The sequence below is a fragment of the Bidens hawaiensis genome, unplaced genomic scaffold (assembly GCF_021521415.1).
Source record: "Bidens hawaiensis isolate Kalapana, Puna unplaced genomic scaffold, B.hawaiensis_p1.1 tig00007050_1, whole genome shotgun sequence".
NCBI lineage: Eukaryota > Viridiplantae > Streptophyta > Magnoliopsida > Asterales > Asteraceae > Bidens > Bidens hawaiensis.
Genome location: NW_027491486.1, coordinates 1 through 8,711, shown reverse-complemented (window position 1 = coordinate 8,711; position 8,711 = coordinate 1).

Genomic DNA, 8,711 nt, shown 5'->3' with positions numbered 1-8,711 from the left:
TAATAACATTCAATATAAATCATACACTTATCACTTAGGATAAATGTATTAGCTATCACATAGGAGTATGCACACAGCCCTGAAAAACATCACAGAGTAAAGGGGCTAGAACTCACCTGAATCCTGTTACATTCAGAGTTAATGGTAATCCGCTTCCTGAGTTGTGCACGGCTAACTGTTTAATATATATATTCATGAATTAACCGTGTACTAACTAATATAATTAATTAAATTTGTATTTTATTAATCTAGAGTACTTGATAAGCTAGCTCGTTTGTTTGGGATGACAAATCTAACGGGATAAATTTGTTTAACGACAGACTTTAATTCACGTTCATCCTATTCAATTATATATATATACTCCTCTCCTTTATTATAAATATGTTAATTTACTTTAATATAATTTTATATATATGGATATACCTTTACTTTAATATATTATATATATATATATATATATATTTCTTTTCTTGACCGGATCATTTATCTTTGAAAAGTATCGAGACATCTGGCAGTGACAGGGTTGGTTAGTTTGGTTTATTTTGTTGGTTAAGCTTTGGATTAACCAGGATTAGGCCTAACTAGCTCTTCGCTTGTCTAGATCAGGCCCAACAGGTCATGATAGCATCTGGGCCCAATCCAGTTACATGGGCATTTCAGTCGCATGGCTCATTTGAGTTAAATGGCCCATTTGAGTCGCATGGCATTTTAAAAATGATCCCATTTGAGTCGCATGGGTCATTTCAGTCGCATGGTATTTTAAAAATAATCTACTGTGAGTGAGATTTAAACCTGCAACCTCTCACTCCCATATTAATGCCTTAACCACTCCACTAACTATGACTGGATGTTTAAAGATCATTCCATATTAATTATATTCTCATTAAATTTGTTTCCTTTCCCTTTTCTTTGTTTTTTTTCCCTTTCTTTCTTCTTTGTTTTTTTTTTCTTTTTGGTTACGAGAGCTGCTGCTTCTACTTTTGTATTATCATTTTTTTTGTTATTACTTTTATTATTATTATTATTATTATTATTATTATTATTATTATTATTATTCATTTATTTATTATTGTTATTTTACAAACCTGTACGATATTATTATTAGTTTATTATTATTTTCATTATCACGCTCAATCAAGATCTAACTTGTTTTGGATAAAGTTTGAACCTTTATAGATTTTTAAGACCCGTTTTTGCTAGATCTTGAATCTCTTATACAAACTGAACTTAAATGAACAAACTTTTCGTTATGAACGTACCTTAGACGAACCGGTTTGAATTGGTTTCTCGTATATGGCCGAATCTTGGTATGCTTCTTGCTTGGTACGGTGCTCAAACACCAACAACTTCGGTTCTTCCTCGGATTTGGATCCGAAAAGGGAAGAGAGAACTTATGTGTGTTGGCAAAAATGGAAAATGTGAGATCTAGGGGTTTGGAAAGTTTTAAGGGGTATTTATACTCTAAGCTCATGGACCTTATGCCATTAACTCACTAAGTCCATATTTATTGTTAGGTCTATCTTCATTTAAGGCTACCATCTTTTATATTAGTTTATTATTCATTCTACGACAATTAAATAACAAACTTTATTTAAATATTTCTTTATTTATTATTTCTAAGATGTCAGGCATTATATATATATATATATATATATATAGAAACATGATCAAATACATTTTATTCTTAACATGAAAACAGTGAGAACCAATATTGTGTTATTATTAGGTTTATTTTTATAGGTGTTTGCTATTATTTTTTGTTCGTATTTACTAATTTTCAAATATGAGACGTTCTAAGTATTTGTTGATTTATATTTTGTTATTACTAGATTTTTTCTTTTGCTATTATAAGTATTTGTTGGTATTTGCTGTTATTATTTTGTTCTTGATTTTGATTTTTCTGTTGTAATTTTTAGGTTTTTTCTTTGTTATTATAAATCATTATTTATGTAGATTGGTATTGTAGTCGGTATTGTTTCTTACGTTCTCATTTTTTTTATAAATTGGTTTTATTTCCTACGTTCTCATGTTAATATTAAAATGTACATGAAGCTTCCCATATATATATATATATATATATATATATATATATATGGGTGAGTTCATTGGGGAAGCCCCTTCCCAGCCCTTGATCATTTCCCCACATCCTTATGGTATACCATCAATCAACTACATCACACCATTTTTGTAAGAGAAAAAAAAACCTTCCAAAAATAATTAATAAAATTATTAAAAAAAAACAAAAATGTTTATCTACCATCAAGGTACCTCAAATGAAACAGTTGATAACAGAGATGATGATAACTAACGCTGCAATAACAAAATCGTTGACAATACTCAAGGTGCCTAAATTTGTTCTGCTTATACATTCTTCTTATTAGTTAATAATGACAATGTTCATACGTTTAAAAGAAGGTGCAGTTGAAAATCAAGGGATCTCAAACAAAGGTAACGAAGAAAGAGATTGTGTTGCAGATCCAAATGTGGATAACAAAGTGCAAGGTATAAACATAAAAATTCTACTTATACATTCTTCTTATTTGTTAATAATGACAAATGCTTATACGTTCAAAAGAAGGTGCAGTTGAAAATCAAGGGATCTGAAACGAAGGCAACGAAGAAAGGGATTGTGTTGCAGATCTAATGTGGATAACAAATATGGTGATGCACATGAAATGTTTTAGTTATATATTTGTTGAGTCGGATTTTTGATAGGAAGATTGAAATCTTCTCAACCTCCTCAGAAAACGGCTAAGTATGGAACTTCGAGCAAGCCTAGATGATCGAGCATGGTTTTACTACTTTGAGCAAGGTATTCAGAACCTTAAATGGTTGATTCTTTCTAAGTGTTAAAGCTTCGAGCAAGCTACTGTCACACCCGGCCCTGAACGGCGGGAAACAGCCGAGCGCAGCTGCGAGTGGGGATTGATACTTAAGCACGGGCCATTGCAAACATTCAAGATAAGATTTTCATGGCGCATGAAATGTTTAATACAAATACATTACATTGATTAAAGATTACATAAAAACATCCAAGTATAAAAACTGTTGAAGATTTCCACGCCATATCCCCTTGCGCGGCGAGAACAATCACGCGCATCGAAGGGATAGAACTAAAATCTTCCGAAAAGGCTAGTTTTAGATGTTCAGCGTGAGTGTGCTCTAAGTGTGACTCCATGCGCTACCTAGTTATCTCCTGAAAGACACGTAAAACATTTGAATCAGTATAAACTGAGTGAGTTCACAAGTTTTAGTAACTTGATAAATCGTTATCGCGTCATAGTTTTGGCGAAAATCATATTAAAAACACATTTCTGGTTCATGTCTAACATATTCTTGATACACCGTATGAAAACATAGATCTGACAACATATTTCTGTTAGGACCGTTCCGCGGGTTAACGCTGCGAACGTTTCTGGAAAACGTACTCGTCTATGCAATAGTGGCGCTGCCACTACGAGCTAAAATAGTGTAATACCGTCCCGCGGGTTGCGCTGTGGACATTTCTGAAAAGTCGTGCTCGTCCATGCAAAGTGGCGTTTGCCACTACGAGCGAATAATACTGTATACCGTCCCCGCGGGTTACGCTTGCGGACGTTATGTGCCGGGAAAACAAGGCGCTCGTCTGCGTAAGAGGAGCGACCTCTACGAGCGGGCTCAACCCCATAGTACTAGCCCCATGACCATACTAGGCACTCGTCCATGCAAAGAGGTGCGACCCCTACGAGTGGGTGGATCAAACCAGCAGTCCCTACCCTTAGAGTTCAATGGTAAAAGTGATCACTTACTCGAATTCTAGCGCACATACATCGAAAACCATAGATAACCCTTCGCATTGCTCATCATGAAACATAATTTAAACACATAATCGCTTGCATAGCTTGTAAGTATACCATGATAAAACAGTTATTTAAGTACGTGTCCCTCGCCCGAAAATAGTTTTAAAAATAGTGAAAAACAGTGAAAATAGGGGCTGTGAGACTTCACCTGTGGTTCTTGTTAAGGGATTAATCGAGATTCGGGTTTTCTTGGTGTTGGCCCTTGAATTGAAGGTCTAGAATACGATTAAATAACAAGAAGTATATATATTAAGATCAAGAAATAGGAGAATATAAGGGTTGGAAAGTAGATCTCAAGGTTATAATCTCGGCTTACCTAGTAACAGGATCGGAAATGAAAACAACGGATGCTTGGGAGATGGTTAGTGCAAGTTCGCAGTTTTTAAGAGAGAAGTTTGAGAGTGTGTTTGGGTGATAATTTAGGTTACATATTTATAGGCAAACTCAAGGGAACACAATCCCTTGCTTTAGGGATTGTAATCTTTTTCATATCTAGGTGTAATGATGATAAAGTATGGAAATTATATTATTTATTTAAAAGTGGAGTAGTGGATAAAAGATTTTGATTTGATTTGGTCAGAGACATGCAGGTCTGTGGTTGGTGGGAGTAGGGTGGCTGACAGTTGACTTTTCATGTTACAGTATGCTTTTTCAGGTACTTTTTGTCAGTGTACAGTAAGAAAGTGAAAAATCTCTGAAACACGCTACTGTTTCTCTTTTGGGCGAGAGTAATTTCCTTACATCTGGAGAATAGACTAAGTGTTCTGTGCGTATCACTTTGTGCGCATAGCTTTCTGCGTGAAGGACATTTCTTTGCTGCGGGTAGGTGCGTAACCTTCTCGCAGTTAGGGACATTGAGTTTCATTTGTAAATTCTCCAGGTGGTCTTGGTATTTCAACATAGTGATCGGTCATGTTGAAGTCAATTCCATCTTGGAGCTTCAGACAAACTAGCTCTCAATGTTCCCGCCATGCGGGGAGGTTTAGTTCTCTTCCGCACGCGCATAAACGATTTAGGATGCACCCGCCTTAGCATCATGCGGGATGGTCAACCCATTAGACAACATAACGTTAAGGTACATGAAAACATAAAGCCAAAACATTCGCGCATGGCGCATATAACATATGCCCACGCTGGTTCTTAACATGGTGCGCTCGCGCAGGGCGCACATAACATGCCCGCGCTGACTAACATAGCGCGCATCGCGCAGGGCGCACATAACAAATGCACGCGCTGATTAACATAGCGCGCTCGCGCAGGGCGCACATAACAAATGCACGCGCTGATTCTAATATGGCGCGCTCGCGCAAGGCGCATATAACATAATTACCTAATAATTAGGTTGATTACTTGGTTTAAGGGGTTGGGGGAATTTACCGGGTGTCACATTCTCCCCCTGTTAAGCAGAATTTCGTCCGAAATTTAGGAGACGTTGCTGGCAGAAGCCATGCTCTGAAAGAGGTGTGGGTATTTCATGCGCATCTGGTCTTCTCTGTTCCCAAGTGAAATTCAGGCCCACGCCTCGAGTTCCATTGAACCTTTACTAACTTGATTCTGCTTCTGCGTAACTTTTGTTCTTTCCAATAGGTTACTGCTATAGGTTCTTCTACGAAGTGCAGTTGTTTGTCGATGTGAATCTCTTCCAACGGCAAAATCAACGTTTCGTCAGATAAGCACTTTTTGAGGGTTGGACACATGAAAACGTAATCATGAACTCCACTGAGTTCGGCGGGTAAACGGAGTTTATAAGCAACCGGATCTCGATCCTCTCCAGGATCTCAAATGGTCCAATGTAGCGCGGATTCAACTTTCCTCGCTTGCCGAAACGGGGGACTCCTTTCCATGGAGAGACTTTCAAAAGTACTCTATCCCCTACTTGAAATTCCAACGGTTTCCTTCGCACATCTGCGTAGCTCTTCTGTCTGTCCGCGCCGCTATCTTAAGGCGATCCCGTATCTGAAAAATCTTGTCTGTTGTTTCTTGAGATCAATCTGGACCAGTCATTTGCTTGTCACCCACTTCAGCCCAGCACAGTGGGGATCTACACTTGCGCCCATACAAAGCTTCAAACGGCGCAGCCTTGAGGCTTGTGTGATAACTGTTGTTTGTAAGAAAATTCAACCAATGAGAGATGAGTATCCCAGCTACCTCCGAAATCGATTGCGCACAAGCGCGCAGCATATCTATCCAATCTGTCCTGGATTGTTCTCGCTCGCTTTGTCCATCTGTTTGGGGATGATATGCCGTACTCATGTCAAGACGAGTACCTAAAGCCCCTTGTAACGATCTCCAAAATCTTGAGGTGAACCGACTATCTCTATCAGAAATGATGGACACCGGGACTCCATGTTTTGAAACTACTTCCCGAATATACAATCGGCTAACTTTTCCATCTTATCGGTTTCCTTGATCGGCAGGAAGTGCGCTGACTTAGTTAGCCGATCCACAATAACCCAGATCGTGTCATAACCCCCAGGTGTCCTTGGCAGTTTGGTGATGAAGTCCATAGAGATTTGTTCCCACTTTCCACATGGGAACTTTCTGGCTGTTGAAGCAACCCTGATGGTTTCTGGTATTCAGCCTTTACCTTCGAACACGTCAGGCACGTTACTGACATATGTCGCGATGGCGCCTTAAGATTGGGCCACCAATACAGCACTTTAACATCTTGGTACATCTGTCTGCGCCAGGATGTACGGAATACCGCGTCTTGTGAGCTTCGTTTAATACTTGCTCGCGCAATCCTCCCTTGAGAGGGACCCATATGCGGTTAGCGAAATATAGATTGCCGTTCTCTTAAGTTCCAAACTCTTAATCATACCCCCAAGGCATTCGTTTTTAACAAACTCGTGGTTTCAAGGCTTCTTGCTGAGCGTCTCGGATGCGGGTAGAGAGATCTGCGTGAATGGTCAACCTTAGAGCCTTGACTCGTAGCGTTTTTATTCGCTCCTTCCTACTTAGCGCGTCTGCTACCACATTCGCCTTTCCAGGATGATATTTTATTTCACAATCATAATCATTCAACAATTCAACCCATCTTCGTTGCCTCATGTTTAAATCCTTTTGATCAAATATATGTTGAAGGCTCTTGTGATCCGTAAAGATTATACACTTTGTACCATAGAGGTAATGGCGCCAAATCTTTAGCGCGAAGACAACCGCTCCAAGTTCCAGATCATGCGTTGTGTAGTTCTTTTCATTGGTCTTGAGTGGCGCGAGGCATACGCTATGACTTTGTCTCGCTGCATAAGGACACATCCGAGTCCCTGATGTGAAGCGTCGCAGTAAACGACGATGTCATCCGTCCCCTCGGGTAAAGACAAAATTGGCGCACTACATAACTTCTGTTTTAACATTTGAAATGCTGTTTCCTGATTTTCACCCAAACAAACTTCTTGTCTTTCTGAGTTAGCGCGGTTCAGTGGTAGAGTTATCTTGGAGAAGTTCTCAATGAAGCGTCGATAGTAGCCAGCTAGTCCTAGGAATTGCCTCACCTCAGTTGGGGTTTTTGGCGCTTCCCAGTTTTCGATGGCCTTGATTTTGGAAGGATCAACGTGTATTCCTTTCTCGTTTACAACGTGACCGAGAAAGTGAACTTCTCTAAGCCAAAAACTCGCACTTGGAAAACTTCGCATACAACTTTTCATTCCGCAACAATTCCAAAATCAATCTCAGGTGTTGCTCATGCTCGGTCTTGGTCCGAGAGTAAATCAGAATACGTCTATAAACACAATTACAAACTTGTCCAAGTATGGTTTGCACACGCGGTTCATCAGATCCATGAACACAGCCGGCGCATTAGTTAGCCCGAAAGGCATCACTAAGAACTCATAATGGCCGTATCTAGTTCGGAAGGCTGTTTTCGGCACATCTTCCTCATGGACCCTAAGTTGGTGGTATCCTGACCGTAGATCTATCTTCGAATAATAACTGGATCCCTGTAACTGGTCGAAATAAGTCGTCAATCCTCGGTAAGGGGTACCGATTCTTGACTGTCAGCTTGTTCAGCTCCCTATAGTCAATACACATCCGGAAGGAACCATCCTTCTTCTAACAAACAGTACTGGAGCTCCCCAAGGTGAAAATCTTGGGCGTATGAAACCCTTATCCAATAGTTCCTGTAACTGATTGGATAGCTCTTGCATCTCAGATGGAGCTAATCGATAAGGCGCTCGAGCTACTGCCAGCAGCTCCTGGGACTAAATCAATACGAAATTCGACTTGTCGCGGCGGCGGTAATCCGGGCAAATCTTCAGGAACAAACTTCTGGAAATTCGCGCATCTACTGGTAAGTCTTCAATTCTTCGCTCATCTCCTTTCTTCTCTACTACATGCGCCAGGAAGGCGTAGCACCCTTTCCTTAGGCACTTGCGCGCCTTTAGGCACGAAATCAGTTTCGTCGCAACTCCCCTTCTTTCCCCTGAATTACCAAGGTTTCTCCGTTCAACAGTGGAATCCGAACCTGCTTCTCATGGCAAATAACTTCCGCGTGATTCTCGACTAACCAATCCATACTTACCACAATGTCAAAACTTCCCAAGTCTATTGGCAACAAGTTAATATTGAACCCGTGACTCCCATGACTATAACACATTGTTCAGTTCTTTCGTTCGCGCATAACTGCCTACCATTGGCTAGATTCTATAGTATAAGGCGTGTCTAGCCTACTGCTTTGCTAGGCCTAGGGAGTTTTTAAACTCAGCGGATATAAAACTTAGGTCAGCGCCAGTATCAAATAAAACAGATGCAAAAATGGCCGTTAAGCAAAAACGTACCGGTTACCATATTCGGCTCTTCTTTAGCTTCGCCCGCGTCCGATCACAAAAGCTCTCCCACGAGCTTGGTTTCCCTTTTGCGGGCAATCCCGACTCA